This window comes from Pleurodeles waltl, chromosome 1_2 (genome assembly GCF_031143425.1).
Source record: "Pleurodeles waltl isolate 20211129_DDA chromosome 1_2, aPleWal1.hap1.20221129, whole genome shotgun sequence".
Lineage (NCBI taxonomy): Eukaryota > Metazoa > Chordata > Amphibia > Caudata > Salamandridae > Pleurodeles > Pleurodeles waltl.
This window is the reverse complement of record NC_090437.1, coordinates 1,126,226,430-1,126,253,370: the sequence shown is the minus strand read 5'-3', so window position 1 is coordinate 1,126,253,370 and position 26,941 is coordinate 1,126,226,430. Positions and strand designations below refer to the sequence as shown.

Genomic DNA, 26,941 nt, shown 5'->3' with positions numbered 1-26,941 from the left:
TCTGCTCCAGTAGGGGAGAACTCCAAAAATGGCCCTGATCAAGTCCAACCTGACCCACAAGAAGTCCTGGCTCGTCAGGCAACTGTTAAACCTGAGTGGGTGGCTCCTCAGCTAACAGAAGAAAGAGTGGAAGAAGGGTGTTTACTACAAAATGTGGTAACCCCCCACTCTAATACAGCAGACAGGCACCCTGAACCCAAAGAAGCCTGTAACTTAGCCCCTTCCCTTGTAGGTGAAGAGCTAAAGGTGTGGTTCTGGGCACTGACAGCTGTCAGTGGCCTCTGCTGGGTGTTAGCCTTTATGGCTGCACTATCCTTGGCATGGTGGTCAGACCCCATGCCAAATAGCAAGTTAGGCCCCCTGACCCTGTTGGTCATGGTGGGGTTACTCCAGCTCTGGGTAACCTCTTTGGGTAAGCTAGGGATGACCCTGGCTAAGATAAGATTAGCAGAGGTGGATACCTCTAAACCTAAAATAAAAAGAATGGGTGGAGACATTGAAGAGGCAGACAAGAGGCAATTCAGACTAGGTCCTATCACTGTGGAAGTGGGTCAGTTCCCCAAAGGGAATGACCTGAACAGAAGGATGTAAGGCAGAGTAGGCCCTGCAACTAACCAGCCTATTTCTCCTACTCTTCCTCGCCTGACAGACTAGGAAGACTCTCCCAGCTTGGGCTGAGTCTCCTGGCCTGTAGGCTGGGGGGGGCTTGTGTAAAGAAATGGCTCCCTGTTGCAGTTACCCCCCACTTTTTGCCTGGTACTGATGCTGACTTGACTGAGAAGTGTGCTGGGACCCTGCTAACCAGGCCCCAGCACCAGTGTTCCTTCACCTAAAATGTACCATTGTATCCACAATTGGCACACCCTGGCATTCAGATAAGTCCCTTGTAACTGGTACTTCTAGTACCAAGGGCCCTGATGCCAAGAAAGGTCTCTAAGGGCTGCAGCATGTCTTATGCCACCCTAGAGACCCCTCACTCAGCACAGACACACTGCTTACAAGCCTGTGTGTGCTAGTGAGAACAAAATGAGTAAGTCGACATGGCACTCCCCTCAGGGTGCCATGCCAGCCTCTCACTGCCTATGCAGTATAGGTAAGACACCCCTCTAGCAGGCCTTACAGCCCTAAGGCAGGGTGCACTATACCATAGGTGAGGGTACCAGTGCATGAGCACTGTGCCCCTACAGTGTCTAAACAAAACCTTAGACATTGTAAGTGCAGGGTAGCCATAAGAGTATATGGTCTGGGAGTCTGTTTTGCACGAACTCCACAGCACCATAATGGCTACACTGAAAACTGGGAAGTTTGGTATCAAACTTCTCAGCACAATAAATGCACACTGATGCCAGTGTACATTTTATTGCAAAATACACCCCAGAGGGCACCTTAGAGGTGCCCCCTGAAACTTAACCGACTGTCTGTGTAGGCTGACTGGTTCCAGCAGCCTGCCACACTAGAGACATGTTGCTGGCCCCATGGGGAGAGTGCCTTTGTCACTCTGAGGCCAGTAACAAAGCCTGCACTGGGTGGAGATGCTAACACCTCCCCCAGGCAGGAGCTGTGACACCTGGCGGTGAGCCTCAAAGGCTCACCCCTTTGTCACAGCCCAGCAGGGCACTCCAGCTTAGTGGAGTTGCCCGCCCCCTCCGGCCACGGCCCCCACTTTTGGCGGCAAGGCTGGAGGGAACAAAGAAAGCAACAAGGAGGAGTCACTGGCCAGTCAGGACAGCCCCTAAGGTGTCCTGAGCTGAAGTGACTCTAACTTTTAGAAATCCTCCATCTTGCAGATGGAGGATTCCCCCAATAGGGTTAGGATTGTGACCCCCTCCCCTTGGGAGGAGGCACAAAAAGGGTGTACCCACCCTCAGGGCTAGTAGCCATTGGCTACTAACCCCCCAGACCTAAACACGCCCTTAAATTTAGTATTTAAGGGCTACCCTGAACCCTAGAAAATCAGATTCCTGCAACTACAAGAAGAAGGACTGCCTAGCTGAAAACCCCTGCAGAGGAAGACCAGAAGACGACAACTGCCTTGGCCCCAGAAACTCACCGGCCTGTCTCCTGCCTTCCAAAGATCCTGCTCCAGCGACGCCTTCCAAAGGGACCAGCGACCTCGACATCCTCTGAGGACTGCCCCTGCTTCGAAAAGACAAGAAACTCCCGAGGACAGCGGACCTGCTCCAAGAAAAGCTGCAACTTTGTTTCCAGCAGCTTTAAAGAACCCTGCAAGCTCCCCGCAAGAAGCGTGAGACTTGCAACACTGCACCCGGCGACCCCGACTCGGCTGGTGGCGATCCAACACCTCAGGAGGGACCCCAGGACTACTCTAAGACTGTGAGTACAAAAACCTGTCCCCCCTGAGCCCCCACAGCGCCGCCTGCAGAGGGAATCCCGAGGCTTCCCCTGACCGCGACTCTTTGAATCCTAAGTCCCGACACCTGGGAGAGACCCTGCACCCGCAGCCCCCAGGACCTGAAGGACCGGACTTTCACTGGAGGAGTGACCCCCAGGAGTCCCTCTCCCTTGACCAAGTGGAGGTTTCCCCGAGGAACCCCCCCCTTGCCTGCCTGCAGCGCTGAAGAGATCCCTAGATCTCCCATTGACTTCCATTACAAACCCGACGCTTGTTTCTACACTGCACCCGGCCGCCCCCGCGCTGCTGAGGGTGAAATTTCTGTGTGGGCTTGTGTCCCCCCCGGTGCCCTACAAAACCCCCCTGGTCTGCCCTCCGACGACGCGGGTACTTACCTGCAAGCAGACCGGAACCGGGGCACCCCCTTCTCTCCATTCTAGCCTATGTGTTTTGGGCACCACTTTGAACTCTGCACCTGACCGGCCCTGAGCTGCTGGTGTGGTGACTTTGGGGTTGCTCTGAACCCCCAACGGTGGGCTACCTTGGACCAAGAACTAAGCCCTGTAAGTGTCTTACTTACCTGGTTAACCTAACAAATACTTACCTCCCCTAGGAACTGTGAAAATTGCACAGTGTCCACTTTTAAAACAGCTATTTGTGAATAACTTGAAAAGTATACATGCAATTTTGATGATTTGAAGTTCCTAAAGTACTTACCTGCAATACCTTTCGAATGAGATATTACATGTAGAATTTGAACCTGTGGTTCTTAAAATAAACTAAGAAAATATATTTTTCTATACAAAAACCTATTGGCTGGATTTGTCTCTGAGTGTGTGTACCTCATTTATTGTCTATGTGTATGTACAACAAATGCTTAACACTACTCCTTGGATAAGCCTACTGCTCGACCACACTACCACAAAATAGAGCATTAGTATTATCTCTTTTTGCCACTATCTTACCTCTAAGGGGAACCCTTGGACTCTGTGCATGCTATTCCTTACTTTGAAATAGCACATACAGAGCCAACTTCCTACACAGATCAAAATATCCCTTTCACTCCTATGTAGCCCTTGTAGTCCACAAATTTAAAGTTAACATGTCCTTACAGCAACTTGCACCCCAAATGCTATTTTTCGTGTGGTAGGACTAGTTGTCTTATATAGAAAACCAGAGTTCAGAGTAAAATCTATTAAATTAATAATTATTATGTAAAAAATGTATAATGCATATTGTGGAAAACTAACTTTTCCCTGCCTGAAGTTTGTGGAGGCTAATTTTCATTTGTACTGAACCTTCTCACAGCCAGTGATTAGCGTGTGAATAGGTGTGAAATTATTCACAGGAGCAAATAACAAGCTGACCTGAATGGGCAGAGATGACTCCTCTGAACCTCAGAGCACATGCATGGCAGGGGCTGTCAGCATCCCTTTGGACATTCAGGGCCTCATTACGAGGCTGGTGGTCAGACTGCCAGCCTTGCCGTGGCGGTCTTACCACTGTGGACCCGGCGGCAACGGCCACTACATCACGAGTTGTGGGGCTTGGCAGATGCCAAACCTCCACAACGTCGCCTGGCCCGCTGGTGCAGTCCAACAGCCACTGACGGTGGTGAGCACCTCCAACCTGGCAGCAGGCCTCAGCGTGCCGGCAGGATTACAAAGTTGCAGACCGCCAGTCTTTCCGTGGCGGTCACACCACCACGAAAACCCTGGCAGTCATTCACCCGGCAACAGGAATCCCCATTCCTTTTGCCGGCACAACCACCCCCACACATCCACACACCTCCCCCACCGGTCCACACACTTACAATCACTCCCCAGACACCCCCCATTCATGTGCACATACACGCACGTAAACATTCACATTCAATCACATACATGCATGCATTCACCACCCCCCACTCGCACTCACACTACACCCCCTCCACATACTCGCACTCACGCACTCACACACGTAGACATGCACACACAGACACCCCCCTGCACACATACGCACCCCCCACATGTACACACTTGCAAACAGACACCCCCACTCACTCGCTCACATACACCAACTCATACACCCCCATTCGCACACTTAAACGCACACACATGTACCCAACACACCCCACACCACACCCTCTTTCAGATGATCACTTACCTTCTCCGTTGAGGAGGTTGTCCTGGAGGGGATGGGTCTTGCATCGCCAGCACCACCACACCAGCAAGACTTCGCCAAGCCGTATTGCGGCTCGTGATACGTGATACGGCTGGCGGAGTCTTGGTGCCGTGGCAGTGCTGGCAATGCAACTGCCTCTTCAGAGTCAGACTTCTGCCCAGAAATGGGCAGAAATCCTCCAAAGACTCCTAATATGGCGGTCAGCAGACAGCCTGCACTGGCGGTCTGTTTGTTGCAGCAGATTCAGCCGCCGAAATCAAAATGAGGGCCTCAGTGTCAAATCCTGTTTTAGTTCACATTCATGCTTGGCAGGACTTCAGGTCTTATATATAACACTTTAGAGTGTTCATTAAAGAAAGGGAAACAGGATGCCAAAATAATTCTTGTGTATCCACTATCTGGTTGCTGGAAAACCCTACTGATTAACCCAGACTTCTGTCTCTGAGTTTATTGTAGGTACATTGACTCCCCCAAATTGGGTTTCAGTGTTAGATGTGGGAGGGCACTAGAATTACCATAGTACTCTCCCCACACACATCCCCTGCCCAAATCTAGAATGTTACCATCTTGAAAAGGCCCAAAATGGGTATGGTTACCCTAGATATGTTTGCACCGTTGGTTAGCACTGCCCATGAGTAATTGCTACCCACTAGCTCATGCCAGGAATAAATGTGGCACCTCCAGGAACCCATTTCAGAATACATTCTGGACCTCAGGCAGAACAGAAGAGGACTGGACGTGCTGAGGACTGGACCTCTTCTCTCTTGTACCCAGGTCAAAGATGTGGACTCCAAGGGTCATAACGCTGTTCAGGCTGCAGGGATACAACAAGGTACAAGAGGCCTTTCCTGCAACTGGCCAGCTAACCAGAAGCAACTGGACTTGAACTGGACCCTGCTGTTGGCCTCTGCCTGACACCCAGTGAATATCTCAGTGCCACCCCCGGGGTCCTCGGGGCTTCAAGAGTGTACTTCTGTGGGTGATTGGGAACTAAAGGACTAACGGTCTGATTTAGAATTTGGGTGAATAGGTTACTCCGCCACAAACGTGACCAATATCTTGTTCGCTGTATTACAAGTGCATTATATCCAATGGCACTTGTATTATAGTGGGTGGGATATAAGTTACATTTGTGACAGAGTAACCCATCCCCTGAACTGTAACTCAGGCCCCATGTCAGAAGGTGAAATCTTTGACTAGAACGAAAGTATCCATCCCATGCTCAATCGCGGTCAGGCTCAAACTAAACCTTGGTCCATAGATCTAACAGTAGGGTACTCTGCTTTTGTGCATTATTTCTACCTAAAACTTCAAGAAATCATATCTCTGGTTCCCCTTATTGGATTTTTGTAATCTCTGGTTCCCCTTATTGGATTTTTGTCATTTTGGTGTCATTTAGTAAACTTTACTCTATTTTTCTAATTTGGTACGACACTTTTATTGATTTGCATTTCAGATTTATTACTGTTTACTGCATAAATACTTTACAACTTGCCCTAAGTTAAAACTGTCTGCTCTGTGCTGTAGCTACCAGAGAGTTGAGTTTTTGTGTATTTAGTGGCTTGAAGGGTTCACTCTGACAAGGGTTGTGATTATCCCTTAGGTAGTAACTCACCTCAAATACTAATCCAATTTCTTAAAGACACCTATTCAAAGTTCCTTGTGGCTGAAATATTTCAATGTACCACTTGGTAAAGATTTTTTCCAATTTTGGCGTCCCCCAACCACTACTTGTCTGGACTTTGGGTGGACCACTGAAAGATCATGCCTTGGAGGCCACAGGCCAAAAGAAAGGTGGAATACTTCATGCACACCCTTAATAAGAACATCCAAATTGGGGATGAGGAACAGCTAAACATGGGATTTTAATCTATCAGTTTCAGTGAGTATATCACACCATGAGATACCACCAGGTGCACTCTAGTGGGAAACACACTACCCACAGATCCCTTGTGTGTCCCACCCCCACATAATGCATCAGAGACCCATCAAAGAAGGATAAACAATACGAAGTTGGGAGACTGGGTCTTGATCAAGGACATGAATCTGGGGACTTAGGTCTACACTCAGTTTGAGTGTCAACCAAGGAAGATTGTTGCCTTGAAGTGGAATCACCAAGCCCTTCTGTCCCATCTCTTGGGGTTGGTTATTCCCCATTCTATACTGGAAGTGACTCACAGATGCAGCCCACGGTAGTCCCCAAATCCATGTCTTGCCTTAAGATTCAATGCTAGCAGCGTTTAGGTGCTAAGTTCATGCAAGTACCCAGCAGGCCTGGAACAGTCACCCGATGGCAGCCAGCAATCAGAGGAGAACTGAAGCGCTCCTTTGTGACCTCCATTTTACTGATCCTAAGAGACTGTTACCTCTTGCAGTCTTTCCTCAGTGACATGTTGGTCTCCTCACTTTTCAGACATCCCACATCGGTGTTTGACATCTTTGTCCAGCTCCTACTGCAATCGACAAGTGTTCCTCCTGTGTTCCGCAGCATGACAAGCCAGGTCAATGGCCCTGACCCATAGTGGCCCCCACTATCTGGTCACCTGGGGGCTCACCGGCCTCAGCCTACTCACGGGCAACTGCCTTGTCTTCAAAGTGGCCCTCTTCCTGGTGACATGGGGGTTAGTGATCTTGGCACTTACATGAGCCATGGCCTGCACTTAACGGTGCCCTCCCTTCCTGGCTACACAGGGGTTGCTAGCTTTGGCAAAATTGGGCAGGCAGCCCACACTCTTGCGGCGGTCCTTGCCAGACCAGGCATCTCACACATCACTCACTGGGATCCACTCGCCAGGCTTTCCGCTGGACCTGGTTCCCTCCAGGAACTCTTCTCTCACAAGGTCCACTGACCTTGGCAAGCAGGCAGAAGGCTGGTGCTCCGAGCTCAGGGCTAGTGGTCTTGACATTCTGGGTAATGGCCCCTCACCCAGTAGAAAGAGATGGTCCCTAGACTTGGTTCCAGCTGCCTCAACTCTTGGTGGTGGTCTGTCAAAGCCCAGCTCACCTGAGTCCTTGTTCAGTTCTGATGGAGGTTGAAGACAATCCGACCCCACCCTGAAACTGCTTGTTCCAGCACACTAGTTTTTAAAACAGTGCACTAAGAACAGAAGCTCAAGGGAAGGGGGGAAGTGGATAAAATAAAATAAAGAGACAACAGCGTTCTTGCGTTTCCACTGTTGAAGTGCTGCACAAATCTGCGGCCCTCTCTGACTTCGGTAGAAACTGGTGCCTAATGAAACATAAACAAAGAACAGATAAGTACATCCTATTCCTAACTGGGTTCCTGACTATCCCTTTATTTATTAGAAATTTTCTTTTAAAAGTACCTCTTGGATCCTGGTCTCTAGTTTCCAGGTTTGGAATGTGTTACTGCTCTGGGATGTGCTTTCTATTACTCTAAAGCTTCTAAAACATTAAACAAATACCGTTATCAGAATTATCAATATCAAACATTCATCTTAATATAACTAAAGCCTAAATTGCCAATAGCAGACTCACTTTTCCCATATTTCCAGAATCTTTTATAAAACAAATACTGTACTTTTACGTCAAAATACAGCATGTAATTTGTGCAAGTCCTTGATTTACTGTTTGCCTTGCTGTTAATGGTTTCCACGGTTCGATTCTTAGAAGTTCCATAAAAAAAATGTTTGCTTCACAAAGTTCCGCAAAGTATTGTTGTAACAAAGAGTTTGAATCACAATGTTCGTGGAAGGTATCTTGTTTCAAATTGTCTATACACTAATCCAGAAATTGTTGTCAAAGTTCTTTCAGGTAATAAAAGTTTTGCACTTACTTGTTGCTGGCAAGAGATACTGATCAGTCTAACCTTGTCTTCTTTCTCTTTTGCAGGTTGCTTGTAGGAGAGAGGCTGAGGCAAGGAGGAACCGGAAACCGGAAGAAGGAAGAGCCAGCAGCTGCGCCCATTGAAGCCAATGAAAGTCTGTAGAGAGCAGGAGTGCCAGCGCTGAGGGATCTGTCCTCAGGTAAGCGGGAGGTAGACGAGCACAAGCACTGGGCGAGGCTCGAGGGCTGCCTTTTATAGACAGGGCTGGGTGTGGTCCTCACATGCTGCACATGTTCTTGAAAGGTGTGCAGAGCTGGGTGTGGTTTGAAGAGCTGGGTGTGGTCCTCACATGCTGCACATGTTCTTGAAAGGTGTGCAGAGTTTCAGCTATTATGCAAATGAGTTAAATTAACACATGACCTAGAGAGGAGTGTTTTAAAGAAGACTTGGTAAAAGCAAGGCCCAATGTGTAAACAAAACAGCACATTAAACAACATACACAGAAGCCTAGGGGGGGGGAAGGTGAGATAACAAGAAAGGCTTTCAATAGTAATTTTAAAAGGGAGCTATTACAGAACCCACTAGTGCAGTGAGAGGGGACATGCTCTTTGCTGTGCACAAACCCTAACATGGTCTTCCTTCTGATGGACAGTGATGTTGAATAACTTTATAGTCTAACTCCAGACACAAATATGATTTAATATATTATCATTCCAAATTTGGATTGTGGGTGTCAGCTCCTTTGAAATGTTGTCTCCTATGAACTTCTCTTTGTCAAAGGGACAGCCTGCCACAGCAGTAGTAGTTCCAATTCTAATTTGACTCGCGTCACAGGCCAAGAGAATAGCCAGGTTCACTTGGCTGTCAGCCTTCAATTAAATATGCTTCATAAAGGATAAAAAGTCTAAGCCTTACTGTCTATCAAGATTCCTTGGTCGATAGCACCAACCTTATCAGTCCCACCATCTCCCTGACAATAATCCCATGCCCCACTGACTAATATCTCTTTCTGGACTCAAAGGGACCTTTGATGTGCATAGAGTGTGCAGTGCTCTGCTGCTCTTCCTTTGGTGTGCGGTCTCACTACAGTAAACAAGAATGTCAGCAATACACATCTCCTGCCTGGTAGCTGCTGTCCTACCCCCTCCCAAGCTCCTCATTCCTTGTGTTTTCAAGCCAAATCCCACAGACCTCCATCTTATGTATCATACAAAGGCACACATACATCCCAGCATAAACATGCAAGTATCATGCTCTGTATGGCACTACACACATCTATGCAGGCGAAGGGTGAGTTAAGTACACAGCTATTGAACTTTACATGAGTGGGTCAGTAGGGATCACTCAATAATACAGGTAAAATAAACTGTTAAAACTACTGATCACTATGAAATACAAAACCGTAATGCTGCCATCACTGTGCTCATCCCACTTAACTCCTGGTAAGGGCCATAGCCCTATACAATCTTAAGGGTAGCAGTTGGTGCACCCCTCCTAGTTCAACAAAACCACATTACAAGGGGCAGAGCCTGGTGCCAAAGGAAGATGGCAGAGTCTTCCCGAGCTCCATGCTGGCCCAGCCAACACATTGCCTAATCCCTTTACAATTAGGCAACTCAACAGGCATTAAGTTGGTGAAGTGAGGTGGAAGCAGGTGCCAATGCTACAACATTCATCTTGCTACTTCATTTGGCCCTGGCAGATGAACTACCTCAAGTGGCGCCGGCCTGATGATTAAGCTCTAGTGATATAACACTGAGAGAGAAAGTGGATACTGTCCTGGTATAATAGTTGCCTGGATTTATCTGTGACCAATTGCTCGAGGTGGTGAGGGGTGTTAATAACAGTGTACTTGTGCCTGATTGCAGTGAGAGCTGGCAGTATTATAGAACTCTGGTCATACTTCTCCTGTAAAGAATATTCTACCAAAATGAGTTTACAAATATGGGGGGTGGGATTATCAGGTTTCAACTTGATCTGTAAGCTAATGAGGAGCCAAATGGATGGGTCAGCTCTTACACTAAGGTCTGAGACCACACCTTAATCACAGGCATGCAGAGACCTGGAATGGAACACAAAGCCCTTTTGTATACCACTGATATTCTCGTAACCCTTTCAAACCAACAAAAATCAATAACCACATTGACATGATCTCAGAGTTCTCAACCTTCTCTGGATATCGAATCAACAAAATAAGTATGAGGCCCTTACCTGACCCCAACAACATCAAGGAAACCACTAGGGAATTCCCCAATATGTTGGACTACTCAAAACCTCGAATACCTGGGGATCCGTCTGAATCCAGCACTACAATGTGATGCAAGACAGCTTGGGTTCACTTATTGAAGTAAACTTCTAAGAAGTATCATCTCCTGGTCTCTACAGAATTGCTCCCTTGAGGGCAGAACGCAAATAATCAAAATGACCATTGTGCCCCATTTGAAGTATATCTTTTCCATGCTCTCACTCCGGATCCTATCCAACCTACAACAAACACAATCCAAGCAATTGAAATCCTTCCCATGGCATAGCATTAACCCAGACTTAAGTCGCCCAAGCCAAATGCATCCATTGAGTGCAGTGGTCTTTCGACTACCCCAAGTGGAATCTTAGTGGGTGTCCTAGATATCTCAAGCACATAACACTAGAGATTCCATCTTGATTTGTGATAGAGAATGGAATCTCGGGGAAGTGTAGGGGATTCAAGCTGGTGTTTACCAAGGACCTCCAACAGATGGAGAAGATGAATCTGAGGAAGCCATTTTATTTTCATAAGGAAACCATTTTACTTTCTGCTCTGCCCTCCCAGGCAAGTGATGTTTACTAGTATTAGAGTCCTCTGGGGCCAAGGAAATGTTAGTTGGACTGTGTGAACAAATAACTGCTTCTATTACAGAATGTTCTCTCCATGCTTCAGAGATCACTAAAGAAATGCTTGTCTGTCGCCTAGCTCAGTACACTGTTCTCAGAGTTCAAAGGGAATCGTTGACTGAGTCAACATGTGCAGCTACTCCTACAAGATTGAACCGTTATTTTAACTCCCTGTTCTGTTCCGATGAAATCATAGTATATTAAGCGTTTCCAAGGACTGAAGCAAAGAAGGAATGTAATTATTTGTTGCCAACACTAAGTGGCAAAAAGTATGTGAGAACAATTCTGCTATTGCGGTACTCTTTGAATGACCTTTACTCCTCTGATTATTGTATGATTGGATCATTGCTTTCCATTATATCCTATGTGCTTACCTAAGTATAAAAGCGGAGTAGTTTCTGAGCTGACTCAGACCCTCTGTTTAGCTGATACTGAGAAGCTCTGCTGCAGCAGGATTTACAAATAAATCTGAAGACCTTCCTTGAGTGATTCCTCTTATTTCTAGAGTGATTATTTTTTAATTTGGGTTATCATCTGGTGCCGAAACCCAGGATGGATGTGGCCTACTCCAGCCGGTTCTAAGAACTACTGTGAAAGGGGCAGTGTGGACCCCTACATATTGTGAAGTGCATACTTCCGGGGGGACTTGTTTCCTGAGTCAGCCTCTGTAGTCGACCTGCTGAAGCTGCAACACACAGTGAGTGGCCCATGCTCCATCCTAAAGAACTATTGAGAAGTCTGTAGTTGGGTAAGGCAGGTCAGGTAGGGGAGAAAGGGGATTGGTTTCCCTGAAGAAGTTGGTTCTTCCTCAGTTCAGGAGGTTGGTTCCTCCACAATAGAATATGTGAAGTTCACAGGGGAAGTTGGCTATTCCTCAGTTCAGCAGGAGCTTGACTCCTCCATGGTAGGATATGTGAAGTTTCCAGGGTTTGTTAGAATTGTTAGAGTTCCTAAGGATAACTTTAACAATGGGTCAGGCATTTAGCAAATGTAATTAGTTATACCTGAGTCATTCTTCGCCACCCGACGGGGCTCCAAGTCATGAAAAAATAACCAGGTCTCTATATCAACAGGCTTATTTTTTAATCAATGGCATAACTATAATAAGAAGAATATTTATTTACAGTTTCCAGTAGAAGGGACTTTTGACTTAGCAAAAGTACAGTATTTAAAGACACTGCATGATGAGAACGGACAGGAAAGTGAAGATTATACTGGCACAATGGGATTGCTTAAATACATGGGAGTCGAATGCCTGATAGTTGAAGTGTGCACACCAGTTGAAGGGCATAGTACATAGTACGCTGAAAAAGGAGCTTTTGGAATTTTAGACAGGCTAAGAGCATGCAGAAGGGTAAGAAATATTGGTGAAAAGATGCTTTGGAAGAAAGAAAGCTTTTGTGGCACGGCAGTCGGTGCCAACGCAGGAGGAGGAGACAGATCCAGTGATAGAGGGCTTTCTGCAAGCACCACCTTGCACAAAGCCTCCCTTTTTTGGTAAAATACAGAAACGTGATCAAAGGCCAGAGAAGGTAGCACAGGAAAGCAAATGTAAGTGTAGGGTTTGAAAGAAAGTGAAGAAGCGAGGTCCCAGAGAGATACCCCAAGAGAAGATGTTATGGAGGAATTAAGCACACCATTTGATACAAAGTGGGTATGAATTAGTGTTTTTTGGCTTGGGTGAAAAAGCAGTGAATGTACTGGCATACGAGATAGGGGACTTGGGATATCAGGCGCATCACAATGCTGTTTATTTTTCCCAACAACATCCTAATGACGAGGGACACTTGGTAGAGCAATGAAAATTGGATTGAAACAGGGATCTTGGGCAACTGGTTAAAAGAGAATGGGATGAAGAGGAAAATAGGACATGGGTAGAGGAGTTGTACCTACAGATACAGAAATGGCAAGAACAGGCGCACACCTGGAGATGCGAGACAGAGGTAGATAAACAGAAACAGAGAGAGGCTAGATTGAAGAAGCAATATCAGACTCATATTACCAATCAGACAGTCTTAGACAGCTCACTGTCTGGGGATGAGACAACTGCAGATATATCTAGTACCTTGGAAGGTCCAGCACTTCAGTTTGATATTCAGGGGATAGCAAACACACTGACAGAAACACATGCCTTCTCTACGAGGAGAGTACCGGGTACAACCTCTAAAGACTTTCAGTATATTTACACCCCTTGGAATAAGATTGACTCGTATACTTTCACTAAAGACTTCCCCAATTTATGAGAGAACCGTGATGCATGGCATTCAATGGTCGAGCAGGTATTAAAGCTAGGTGACTTGATGTGGAAGGACTTGGATACCATGTGTTCCATAATTGTACCTTTTGAATTGTGGGCTAAGGTTAAAAAGTATAAAGAGGTCGGCTAGCCACAGGATGAACCTGAGCGGAATGATAATGTCTCTCTCTGAGGCCACTTTGGGGCCGCCCAAAACGGTTTTAGACTGCCTTAATGAATTAATACTATGGATTGGAATAAAATATATCAGATAACCCAGAAGAAAGGTGAGTTGGTTCACTGTTTTTACAAAAGAATAAGGCAGGCCTTTAAATCCCATAGTGGGGTGGACATAGATGACCCATGTTCCACTTCAGCTTTGGTAAATGCCCTGGTATACATATTACAGCCAGCTGTCAAGAAACCCTTGAAGACAGCTATCCCTTGGTGGTCAGTAGAACCACTTGATAAAATACTGGCCAATGCTCAATGAGGCTTTAAATTTCAGGAGCAACAGGGGCACCAGCAAGATAGACAGCAATAGGATACTAAAGCAAAGCTGATGGTTCAACAATTACATCAATCCTGCTAGTCGAGGAAGGGTAGGGGATGACATGGGCATTCCCAAACCCACAGAGGGGGAGGACTTTGGGGACAGGGATGGGGCAGAGGAGAAGGACTGTCCCAGTCAGATCTGGGATGTTGTATCTGTGGTCCTATGGATCATTGGAATAATGAATGTCCCAAAAATACCATTAATTTTCAAAAAGGTACAGTCATTCCAATGCAATCAGCCCAATTCCTTCTCTGCCTCCCGCCCCAGACCTCCTTCAGGTCCAATCAACAGGAATTATTTTGATCAAAGACAGCCAAAGATTGAACACCACATGATGGCCCAAGACATTTACAGTGACGCTTGCTGTGAACCATAGGGGTACCCTGGAGGGGAACTAAGAATAGTGGCACCTTTGCTACCTGTTTACCAGCGAACATTATTGGTCAGGATGTTAAGTTCTTTGTAGACACTTGTGCCACTTTTTCACATTATCAGCTAAAGCCATTACCCACTTACCACTCTCAGGGAGAACAAATACATCTGTGGGGATTTCAAATGTTTCTATTACAAGTCCTATCAATAAATAAACTTGTTACATACACTTTTGGTCCTCTCACAGATAAGCATTCTTTTGTGGTTTCTGACTACGGTATTTTTAATTTGTTGGGCATTGTTTTATGAAAAAGATGAATGATGTCATCAAATGTACATAGGATGGTGTTTTCTTTAAATGTAGTGATTAATATCTGCATACCTCTCAAATATGTGTGTGTCATACTGACATGGAATTTGATGTTTTGGATTGTCTACCACTCACCCCCCTCCACCCTTAAACCCCCTTTCCCCAGCTCTTCTCACTCTACCTGTCCCCCCCTCCCTCCCGCTTTCCCGCCGCGACCTCATGCACGCCCCCGCCTCCCAGCTCCCATTCGCCCCCAGCTGACCCCTCCCCCCCCTCTTATGGCGGCCGCTGCGCGACAGTGGTAGCGACCCTTGACCCAAGGGTAGGTCGCTCCCCCTGCCGCTGCAGCTCCTCCAGCTCCTCCAGGTTCCTGAGATCGCCCAGCTACCTCGCAGTAAGTACCCCCCACCTCCCAGCCCCTCGCCCTGCCCCGCGCTACTCACCCTCTCTCCTGCTCCTGCTTCTTTTCTTCCTCTCTGTTCTTCCTCCTCGCTCCTCTTCTGTAATCTTCTTCTGTACTCTTCTTTTGCCCGTCTTCTCTCTTCATCTGTGTGCTTCTCAGCCTCTCCTGTCGCCTCTCTTCTTCTTCATCTTCTTCGGTGGTCTTCTGCCTTCTGTTCTTCGTCTTCTGTATCTTCTTCTGTGTTCTTCTGTGTTCTTCTGTGTTCTTCTGTGTTCTTCTGTGTTCTTCTGTGTTCTTCTGTGTTCTTCTGTGTTCTTCTGTGTTCTTCTGTGTTCTTCTGTGTTCTTCTGTGTTCTTCTGTGTTCTTCTGTGTTCTTCTGTGTTCCTCTGTGTTCCTCTGTGTTCCTCTGTGTTCCTCTGTGTTCTTCTGTGTTCCTCTGTGCTCTTCTGTGTTCTTCTGTCTCCTCGTCCTCCGTCTTCTGCTCCTCCCGCGCCTGCCCTCCTGCTCCTGTCTCATCTCTCTCCCTCACTCGCCTCCCCCTCTCTATCACCCCTATCTACCCCGTTCGCTATCTGCCTCCCTCACTCCTCCTACCTACCAATCTACCTATCTCTCTATCTCACTATCTATCTCCCTCACTCACCACCTCCTCCTATCTACCTATTTCTCTATCTCTCCCCCCCTCCCGCCACCCCCTCTGTTACCACCCCTATCTTCCTATCCTCTCACTCTACCTCTCACCCTCACCCACCTCTACAACCCCCTCTTCCCTATCTTCCCAACCCTACTCCTATCTCTCTCCCTAATCTCCTAAACTTCCTAACACTCACCCCCCTCCACCCTTAAACCCTCCTCCCCCAGCTCTTCTCACTCTACCTGTCCCCCCTCCCTCTCGCTTTCCCGCCGCGACCTCCTGCACGCCCCCGCCCCCCAGCTCCCATTCGCCCCCAGCTGACCCCTCCCCCCTCCTCCCTCTTATGGCGGCCGCTTCGCGACCGCGCCGCTGGCGCGCCGGAGGCGCGCCAGAGGCAAGCCCGTCTGCGCCCGTCCGCGCCTGTACGCGCCTGGCCCGCGCCCAGCGCCACGACCCCTGGTCCCCAGCTCTCCCAAACCCCACTGCTCCGCTACGACCCCACCACCCTCCACGTCCTTAACCCAGGGCGCTCCAACACCTGCTTCCAAGCTCACCCCAAACACACCCATGGACCCTTTGCCTGCAACTCCTGCAAACGCATCTTCCACCACGCAACTACACGACCACCAGCCCACGCGCCATCAACCACCTCAAGAGCATCCTGGTCAATGCTCGATCTGTCCACAAGTACGCCGTGGAACTCTGGGACCTCCTGGACTCCACAACACCGGACGTCGCCTTCATCACGGAGACCTGGATGAACGCCTCTTCGGCCCAGACATCGCCACTGCCATCCCCGAAGGCTACAAGATTTCCAGAAAAGACCGCACCAACAAAGTAGGAGGAGGTATCGCCATCGTCTTCAAAGACTCCATCAGCGTCACCACCTCCACCGAAGACACCCCTCTCGCCGCTGAACATCTGCATTTCCAGATTCGCACCGACCCCAGGACCACCCTCAGAGGATCCCTCGTCTACCGTCCCCCCGGACCGCTCCCCCCTTTCAGCGACTCCATCGCCGACTTCGGCTCCCCGCACGCCCTCGCCTCGCCGGACTACATCCTCCTAGGTGACCTCAACTTCCATCTGGAACAAAACAACGACCCCAACACCACTGCCCTGCTCGACAACCTCGCCAACCTCGGCCTCAAGCAACTGGTGAACAGCGCCACCCACATCGCCGGTCACACGCTTGACCCTATCTTCTCCGCCAGCAAACACATCTCCTTCAGCCACGCCTCCGCTCTACACTGGACCGACCACAGCTGTGTCCATTTCACATTCCGACGCGAGACCCGCCACCTCCGCACTCAACCCATCCCTCGTCGACAGTGGAACAAAATCCCTGAAGAGCAACTCCTCTCCGCACTCGCCATCAACCAACCTACCCTCACCACCGACCCCAACGACGCAGCCCTCAGCCTCTCGAACTGGATCTCCAACTGCGCAGACAACCTTGCTCCCCTCAGACGCACGCATCAACAGGCCATCACCAAAAAACCTCTCTGGTTCTCTGACACCCTTAAAGAATCGAAGAAAACTTGTCGCGCCCTCGAGAAGGCCTGGCGCAAGGACCACACCGCCGACAACATGACCGCCCCCAAAAACGCAACCTGCGAACACCACCACCTGATCCGCGCAGCCAAAAGGAACTTTTTCACCGACAGACTGGACAAAAACAGCCACAACAGCAGAGAACTTTTCAGCATCGTCAAAGAGTTCTCCAACCCCAATGCCAACGCCGTCACGCCCTCACAAGAGTTGTGCAACTCCCTCGCCACCTTCTTCCATCGCAAGATCAGCGACCTCCACGACAGCTTCGGACACCAGACCCAACCAGGCATCACCGAACCCACACCCCCGGCCATCACCCTCAACGCCTGGACCCACATCAACACTGAAGAAACCAAAACCACCATGAACTCTATCCACTCCGGTGCCCCATCGGACTCCTGCCCTCACTTCATCTTCAATAAAGCCGACGACATCATCGCCCCGCACCTCCAGGCCATCATCAACTCTTCATTTTCTTCTGCTACCTTCCCCGAAAGCTGGAAACACGCCGAAGTCAACGCCCTACTAAAGAAACCTACGGCTGATCCTAGCGACCTGAAAAACCTCCGCCCCATCTCGCTCCTCCCCTTCCCTGCCAAGGTAATAGAGAAGACCGTCAACAAACAGCTTACCACCTTCCTGGAAGACAACAACCTGCTCGACCCTTCACAAACCGGATTCCGAACCAACCACAGCACTGAAACCGCCCTCATCTCAGTCACAGACGACATCAGAACCCTGATGGACAACGGTGAAACAGTCGCCCTCATCCTCCTCGACCTCTCGGCGGCCTTCGACACCGTCTGTCACCGCACCCTAATAACCCGCCTCCGCTCCACCGGGATCCAAGGCCAGGCCCTGGACTGGATCGCCTCCTTCCTCTAAAACCGCTCTCAAAGAGTTTACCTCCCACCGTTTCGCTCAGACCCCACCGAGATCATCTGCGGCGTACCTCAAGGCTCATCGCTCAGCCCGACACTCTTCAATGTCTACATGAGCCCCCTCGTCGACATCGTACGCAAGCATGACATCATCATCACCTCCTACGCCGACGACACCGAACTTATACTCTCCCTCACCAAGGACCCCGCCAGCGCCAAGACCAACCTACAAGAGGGCATGAAGGACGTCGCAGATTGGATGAGGCTCAGCCGCCTAAAGCTGAACTCTGACAAAACGGGAGTCCTCATCCTCGGCAACACCCCGTCCACTTGGGACGACTCCTGGTGGCCCGCGGCCCTTGGTACCGCACCGACCCCCTAAGACCACACCTGCAACCTCGGCTTCATCTTGGACCCTCTTCTCACCATGACCAAGCAAGTCAACGCTGTGTCCTCCGCCTGCTTCCTCACCCTCCGCATGCTCCGCAAGATCTTCCGCTGGATCCCCGCCGACACTAGAAAAACCGTGACCCAAGCCCTCGTCACGAGCCGCCTGGACTACGGCAACACCCTCTATGCTGGGACCACCGCTAAACTCCCAAAACGCCTGCAACGTATTCAAAACGCCTCGGCCCGCCTCATCCTCGACGTACCCCGCAACAGCCACATCTCCGCACACCTGAGACACCTGCATTGGCTCCCAGTCAGCAAAAGGATCACCTTCCGACTTCTCACCCACGCACACAAAGCCCTCCACAACAAGGGACCGGAATACCTCAACCGTCGCCTCAGCTTCTACGCCCCCACCCGTCTCCTCCGTTCCTCTGGCCTCGCGCTCGCTGCCGTCCCTCGCATCCGCCGCTCCAGGGCGGGTGGGAGGTCCTTCTCCTTCCTGGCAGCCAAGACCTGGAACACCCTCCCCACCAGCCTCAGGACCACCCAGGACCACTCCGCATTCCGGAGACTCCTCAAGACCTGGCTTTTCGAGCAGCAGTAACTCCCCCTTCCCCCTAGCGCCTTGAGACCTGCACGGGTGAGTAGCGCGCTTTATAAATGTTAATGATTTGATTTGATTTGATATTGTGCCAAACAAAGTAACAGCTGATGTTTAGGCTCTGAACAAATCTGATGTGGGGAGATACTTAATGTTGAACCAATTCATTGTGTTTTAAAAGAAATTGCTGCATTGCCTCAAATACCACAATATTCTATCTCTCAAGAAGGAGTTGGGACTGCAGGAGATAATATCTGCATTTCTTAAAGAAAGGATATTGGTAGAAACAAAGGGGAGTGTAGGCAGTGTCCCGATACTTCCCATATGCAAACGAAGTAAAGACCCCTAAAAACCTGACAAATGGTGTCTAGTATAAGATCTTCACCATATTATTAATTAGATAGTGCAGCCCAAGTTTCCAGTAGTGCCAAACCCTACTACCATTCTCACTACTATACCTCCTTCAGCCACCTACTTTTCAGTCATAGATTTGACAAATACTTTCTTCTCTATTCCACTGCATCCCAGTAGCCAGTATTTATTCTCATTTTCCTTCAATCAACATAGTTTCTCGTGGACACAGCTTCCCCAAGGGTATATAAAGTCACCATCAATCTACTCCCAAGTGTTGAAAGCAGATCTTGATCAACTAGTTCTGGAATCCGAGTTGGTGTTAGTACAATATATAGATAATCTCCTCATTGAAGCCAATACAGAAGAACAGTGCACTTGGGCTACCATAAATCTACTTAATTTTCTCGCATCCTATGGTCACAAGGCATTGCCAAAGACAATGCAGTTTTCAGTTTTGTAGAAAGCAGGTGGCCTACTTAGGCCCCCTGATTTCTAAAAGGGAGAGGAGAATATCAACTGAATTTGTGCAATAATGCACCATCCTGTTCCCACAACACAGCATGAGGTGAGTTTATTTTTGGACATGGCAGGATATTGCAGACAATGGATCCCCAATTTCTCCCTCATTTCCAAGCCTTTTGAAGATCTCACAAACAAAGATGTTACTGACCCCGTTCTCTGGATGCAGGTGCAAAATGAGAGTTTTTAAACTATTAAGAGGGCTCTTTGTGAGTCTCCAGCTTTAAGGATTCCTGATTATACCAAAGTGTTTCATCTTTTCACACATGACCAAGAAGGGTGTGCACTTGCAGTCCTCATACAGGACCATGGCGGTCTGAAAAGGCCTTGTGCATATTTGTCAACAATATTAGATTCCGTAGAAAGATCACTTCCTAAATGTCCTAGAGTGGATGTGGTAGCAGATGTCTCAGTGGAGCAACCTGAAAGCCTGGTTTTAGGAAATACATTGAATGTGTATGTTTCTCATTCTGTTGGTGTATTACTGAATAAAACCCACACACAACATTTGACCAATGCCAGATTGATAGGTATGATTTGATTTTGTTATCAGCTGATAATATCACCCTGCATTGTTGCACTTCTTTAAATCCAGCCACACTTATGCCAATACTGGGAGAAGACCAGACAACTGAACTACATGATTGTGTTTTAGCAACAGAAAAACAAAAGGCAGAGTTGATATGTCTGACAAAGCTTTCACCGAAAGGATGCAGATTTATGGGTAGATGGATCATCTTTTAATTTACCCATAGGAAAGGCTAGGGCACCTTACGTCATAACCATGTTGTAAACAGCAGTTGTTGAGACAAGACGAATATCACAGTTGTCAGCCCAAGCGGAAGAGATACTAGCTTGCCCAAGCATGCAAATTGAACACAGATTTGACAGTGAATATCTATACTGACAGCCAGTACACTTTTGGGGTTGTGCATGATTTTGGTAGCCTTTGGGAGGGAAGAGGGTTTCTGACCTCGAGTGGTGCAAAAATAAAACATGGTACCTTAATCGTGTACCTCCTCAATGCACTACCTTTACCTAGCGCTCTAGCAATTATTAAATGTGCTGCTCATCAGAAAGTGACTGATAATAATGATGTGAGCAGAGGCAACAATTTTGCTGACCAAACTGCCAAACCTACTACCTTAGCAGAAATAAGTACTATGTATGTGTCTAATTCTGAACAAAGCTCACAAACAATGTGAATATGGATCCCTGCTCACTACAACAAAATGTGACTAAGGAAGAGAAGGCTGAATGGTAGAAGGAGAGCACTGAGGTTCATGGGATCTGTATGGGGCTAAATGGAATGTACTCATTTCCTGATGCTATGGTATGTAACTTGGCTCTTGTCATCCATGGGCCTCCATATTTGGGATGTGATGCTATGAGCAGGCACTTCTCACAATTATGGAACAACAAAAACTTTCAGAAAAATGCAGAGGCCATCTGCAACAACTATGTCTCCTATGGGCTGTTCAATAGTGGTAAAGGAACATCCACCTCATAAGGACTCTTCCTAGCTCCCAAGGTAGCCTTCAAACATTTGCAGCTGAATTTCATTGAGTTTCCACCAAGACACAAGTTTCAGTATGCACTATTGGTGGTCTGCATGTTCCTTGGTTGGATTGTGGGTTATGCTATGAAGAAAAATGATGCACAAAGAGTGGCTAAGTGATCGCAAGGTTCAGGGTGCGATGCAGAATTTCAATGGATAACGACCCTCAATTGGCACATAAAGTGATGGAGTGGGTGTGCAAGGCCTAGTGATAAAGCAAACGTTTCACTGTGTGTACCACCCTGTTGGAAATGTCCTTTTTTTCAGGGTTATACCCAAACTTTTTGCCTTCTTCCTCCTATTTTTTCTGATTTGTTTTTGCTCGTTTATTGTCTCTGCGCACTTTACCACTGCAGATCAATGCTAAAGTATAAGTGCTCCCTATATAAATTGTATTGGTGATTGATTTATCCATGATTGGCATATTTGATTTACTGGTAAGTCCCTACTAAAGTGCACCAGAGGTGCACAGGGCCTGTAAATCAAATGCTACTAGTGGGCACCACCCACATAAGTAGTTCTGTAAACATGTCTCAGGCCTGCCACTGCAGTGTATGTGTGTGCAGTCTTGTACTGCCAATTCGACCTGGCTAGTGTACTCACTTTCCAGGCCCAAATCTTCCCTTTTAGTACATGTAAGGCACCCCCAAGGTAGGCTCTAGGTAGCCCCAAGGGCAGGATGCAGTGTATGTTAAAGGTGGGACATGTATTGATGTTTTTTACATGTCCTAACAGTGAAATACTGCCAAATTTGTTTTTCACTTTTGCAAGGCCTATCTCTCTCATAGGTTAACATGAGGGTTGCCTTTAATATTCTTAAAGTTCAGTTTCCATCTGAGAGCAGATAGAAATAAGGAGTTTGAGGTCTCTGAACTCACACTTTAAAAATACATCTTTTAGAGAAATTGGTTTTTAGATTGTTAGTTTGAAAATGCCACTTTTAGAAAGTGGGCATTTGTCTTGCTTAAACCATTCTGTGCCTCTGCCTGCTTGTGTATTCCACATCTGGGTCAGAGTGACAGTTGGGCTGTTGTGAAATCCCTCTAGACAGTGACCAAAGGGAGCTGGGGTGTAACCTGCATATCCTGATGAGCCATCTGGGCTAGAATGGAGGGAGTATTGGTCACGTACACCTGAAAGGGCTGTGCCTACCCTCACACAATGCAGTCTCCGACCCCCTGGAGTGTGTCCGGGGCCTGGCCTGGGCAAAGATTTTTTGGGGAAGGGGATAGCCTGTTACCCCATTCGTTCAACCTCTACCTTGTGGACACCAAATCCTACTTCTATAGTTAAATATACATACACAAAGTCACCCCATTTTAAGGGAAGACATGGCCTATTCAGATTTGCCTACACAGGACCCTGTCTATATAATTATGTACAACAAGAAAGAAGGTACCCTGGGTGCAATAATAGATCATATTGTGATACTTTATAATTTGATGAGGAGAATGTGACCCCTACCGGACTTTCTTAGGAACCGAACAAAGGAAGCAGGTGATTATGCTGCATTCTGTGATATAATTGCTATGAGTTAGCACATAATTAGTGTTGAACTATTCAGGGAGACTGAAGTACAAGAATATACTGTCCCTATACAATAAGAGCCAGTCAAATACTATTGGGCGTAGTACCCGTTTGTTATGCCATTAATTGTGTTTGACCAATGACTTTGTGTTTCACCACTGCGCATATTAGTTGTTCAATGTTCATCAGTAGCACATTGAGGGGGTTATTACAACTTTGGAGGAGGTGTTAATCCATCCCAAATGTGACGGATATACCACCAGCCGTATTACGAGTTCCATAGGATATAATGGACTCGTAATACGGCTGGTGGTATATCCGTCACTTTACCGTCACTTTTGGGATGGATTAACACCTCCTCCAAAGTTGTAATAACCCCCAGTGTATTCAGTTTAGGTTCCTACTGGTTTTAACATGGGAGTAGACATTACATTTGGTATTTAGGTTAGCTGCCTATTGGCTTTAACATGGCATTAGACATTACATTTTGTATTCAGTTTAGCTGCCTTTTGGCTTTATCGTGAAGTTCGACATTGCAGTTGAGACATTGCAGATGAGCTGTATTTTTCCACATGATAGAACAAGCTCTGTTTGTCGTACTGAATTCACACCAAACCCTAACGTGATAAGAGAGCGTATATTTTGTGTTTTCCTTTCTACTCAGCCTTGGGAAGAGGCGAGGTTTAGGAGATCTGGCCAATCTCCAATGGCTTGTTTATTTCCCAACTCTGAGAGGAAGGGGCCTGTTAGCAGGCTTTTTACGGTGTCCCTGGGCAGCAGCGAGGGGAATTTTCCAGGACTTCAGTCAGGAGTGGACGTCAGCTGCCTGACCTCCTGTTTTGGTGGAAAATCTCTTTCTCGAGTTGAACAGGAGTCATCAACTTGCAGGCATGCGAAAGATGACGAGCAGTGATAGTGATAGGGAAGCTGTGGTGCAGCAGATAAAAACCTCAGTGCTAAAGTGTGGGTTGAATCCCCAGATGACCCTCCAGATCCTGCAGAAATCATAACAAAGGGCCCCAATAATGTCTTGCTGATTATACAACAAGGAAAGGAGAAAGGAGGGCATATTCCAGATGACAAATGTTATTTGCAAGAAAAGTCATACTTTTTTCTTTTCCAGATCCTACCATGACTCGCCACTGACCATGAGTGTGCTGTGTGGTCTCCCTTCGGGTGTTTGCGTGTGGGGTCGGGGAGGGACCGCAACCCCAACCTGAACCTGATTGATTAAAGTACAAACCCCATGGATCCGTTTTGCGCAACTGGAGCCTTCAGTTCAAGTTCTACATGGGATCAATATAAAGTTTGTCAACTTGTTTGATTACATTCTTCTACTGGAACTAAGCAACATTGCCAGTTAACTGTGTTTTCTCGTGTGGAACCCTGACTTTCACTTACATTCCAGCAAACCTTTCAGGTGGACCGTGTACCTTTCCATGAGTAGAACTCATGCTACATCAACTTGCTATTTTAGAGACACTGTTCAATCAGTTATTATCTCAATCAGAGTATATAAGCTTCAGTCTTTTCATTGTAGGTGTATCTGATTTGAAAGGTTATGAGATTAATATGTTAATCCACTTCCATTGCTTTACAGTGATTGCTTTTATTATTCAAATCTGATTTGCTTATAATGTTTTTTTTGTGTTTTTTTTTTGTTTGTTTGTTTGAAATAAAAGGAATGTAAACAAAAGTCGTTGGTCATAGTGTGGAGATGTTATGCCATTAATTGTGTTTGACCAATGACTTTGTGTTTCACCACTGCGCATATTAGTTGTTCAATGTTCATCAGAAGCACATTCTGTATTCAGTTTAGCTGTCTATTGGCTTTAACGTAGCATTAGACATTACATTTGGTATTTAGGTTAGCTGCCTATTGGCTTTAACATGGCATTAGACATTACAATTTGTATTCAGTTTAGCTGCCTATTGGCTTTATCGTGGAGTACGACATTGCAGTTGAGACATTGCAGATGAGCTGCATTTTTTCCACATGATAGACCAAGCTGTGTTTTTCGTATTGAATTCACACCGAACCCTAACGTGATAAGAGAGCGTATATTTTGTGTTTTCCTTTCTACTCAGCCTTGGGAAGAGGCGAGGTTTAGGAGATCTGGACAATCTCCAATGGCTTGTTTATTTCCCAACTCTGAGAGGAAGGGGCCTGTTAGCAGGCTTTTTACGGTGTCCCTGGGCAGCAGCGAGGGGAATTTTCCAGGACTTCAGTCAGGAGCGGACGCCAGCTGCCTGACCTCCCGTTTGGGTGGAAACTCTTTCTCGCAGTTGAATAGGAGTCATCAACTTGCATGCATGAGAAAGAGGACGAGCAGTGATAGGCCCTACGGTGATGAATTTTGTCTTTTATTCTTTGCTTTGAAGTTATGCTATAATGTAATCACATGTATTTGCTGTGTACCTTACAATTGAGAATCACTTTGATATATTTTGCTTTCATTGCTGTGACTACTTTTAAACGTGTGCTTCCAACCTACTAATCTCGTCTCTCAGGAACCTTGTGGTGAAGTAATTATAATAAATGTCTTCTTTAAACTAAGAAGTGAATTCCAGAGAAGTTTTGTCAGCTTGGTCATAAGAAAAGGAAAGCAAAACACGTCATTCCATAGTCAAATGTGGAGGAGATGGGCCCCTGTATGTACAATCATTTTTTTTTTCTTTCTAATGGGATGTACTCTAATATTTATAATGGCATGGATGATGTGCATTGGGAATGGTCTTACCTCTTGGAGTGCCCGGTACTGATATTAGACCCCGAGTGAGATGGTACCAAACATTAACTAAATTATTTTATGATGGAGTGACAGACCTTGAAATTAATAACTACAGTAATAGGAAGCATATGGTTACATATTGGCCTTCATATTCTCTCTAGGGGGCGTCACAGGGACAAGAGTAGAAGAAGCTAGATAATCAAACTTCAGATCACTTTAGAATTTGAAAGCCTGGAAGCTTGCTCAGAGGAAATTTTATATTATTCCTGGATGGAGGACTGGGTATGATAGTAAAAGATAAGTGTACTATGGGGGTCCTTAATGAAGAGAAAAACATAACTGCTCAAATTGAAGAGATACCCAATAATCTACAAGGCTTAGTACGCATAATTGGAATTGCAGTGTGTCCCTTGGAAGTAGGGGCTAGTTAATTAAGGACCTATATTCCTGATTGTAATTTTGATCTTTTGCTGTATACTAATTCAAGCTCTACCCTCCTATATCTCAGCTTGTATTTCTAAGGCTCAGATAAACATTAGCAAAACAATGGTGTATAAAATGAATTCAGGCCAATCTGAACTTGCATGGATGATGAAAACAGAAATAGAGTGAATGCTCTTGTTAACAGGACATTCGAAGAGGAGAATGAGGAAGCCATTTTAGTTTCAAAAGGAAACTTTTTATTTTCTGCTCTGGCCTCCCATACAAGTGATGTTTACCAATATTAGAGTCATCTGGGGTTGTGGAAATCTTAGTTGGACTGTGTGCACAAATAACTGCTTCTATTGCAGAACGTTCTCTCCATGCTTCAGAGATTACTAAAGAAATGATTGTCTGTCACCTAGCTTAGTACACTGTATTCAGAGTTCAAAAAGAACCATTGAAGGAGTCAACATGTGCAGCCACTAATACAAGATTGATCCATTATTTTAACTCCCTGTTCTGTTATCAAGGTTGGTGATGAAATCACAGTGCATGAAGTATTTCCAAGAACTGAAGCAACAAAGGAATTTAATTAATTGTTGCCAAAACTCAGTGGCAAACATTATGTGAGAACAATCCTGCTGTTGTGGTTTTCTTTGAAAGACCTTTACTCCTCTGACTATTGAATGATGAGATCATTGCTTTCCATTATC

General features: G+C 46.7%; 1 protein-coding gene across 2 annotated transcripts in view; it reads left to right on the top strand.

Annotated features, from left to right (window-relative positions):
• Positions 1-26,941, top strand: part of LOC138248727 (ADP-ribosyl cyclase/cyclic ADP-ribose hydrolase 2-like) — a 266,855-nt gene that overhangs the window by 13,950 nt on the left and 225,964 nt on the right. Inside the window, exons 2-3 of one of the 2 annotated variants that reach the window (XR_011194637.1) lie at positions 8,369-8,502; positions 24,197-25,633. The exons of the other annotated variant lie outside the window; for it this stretch is intronic. The gene's annotated coding sequence lies outside the window, so the exon portion shown is untranslated. Of the gene's footprint in view, positions 1-8,368; positions 8,503-24,196; positions 25,634-26,941 lie in introns of those variants that run through there. 2 annotated transcript variants of the gene reach the window in all.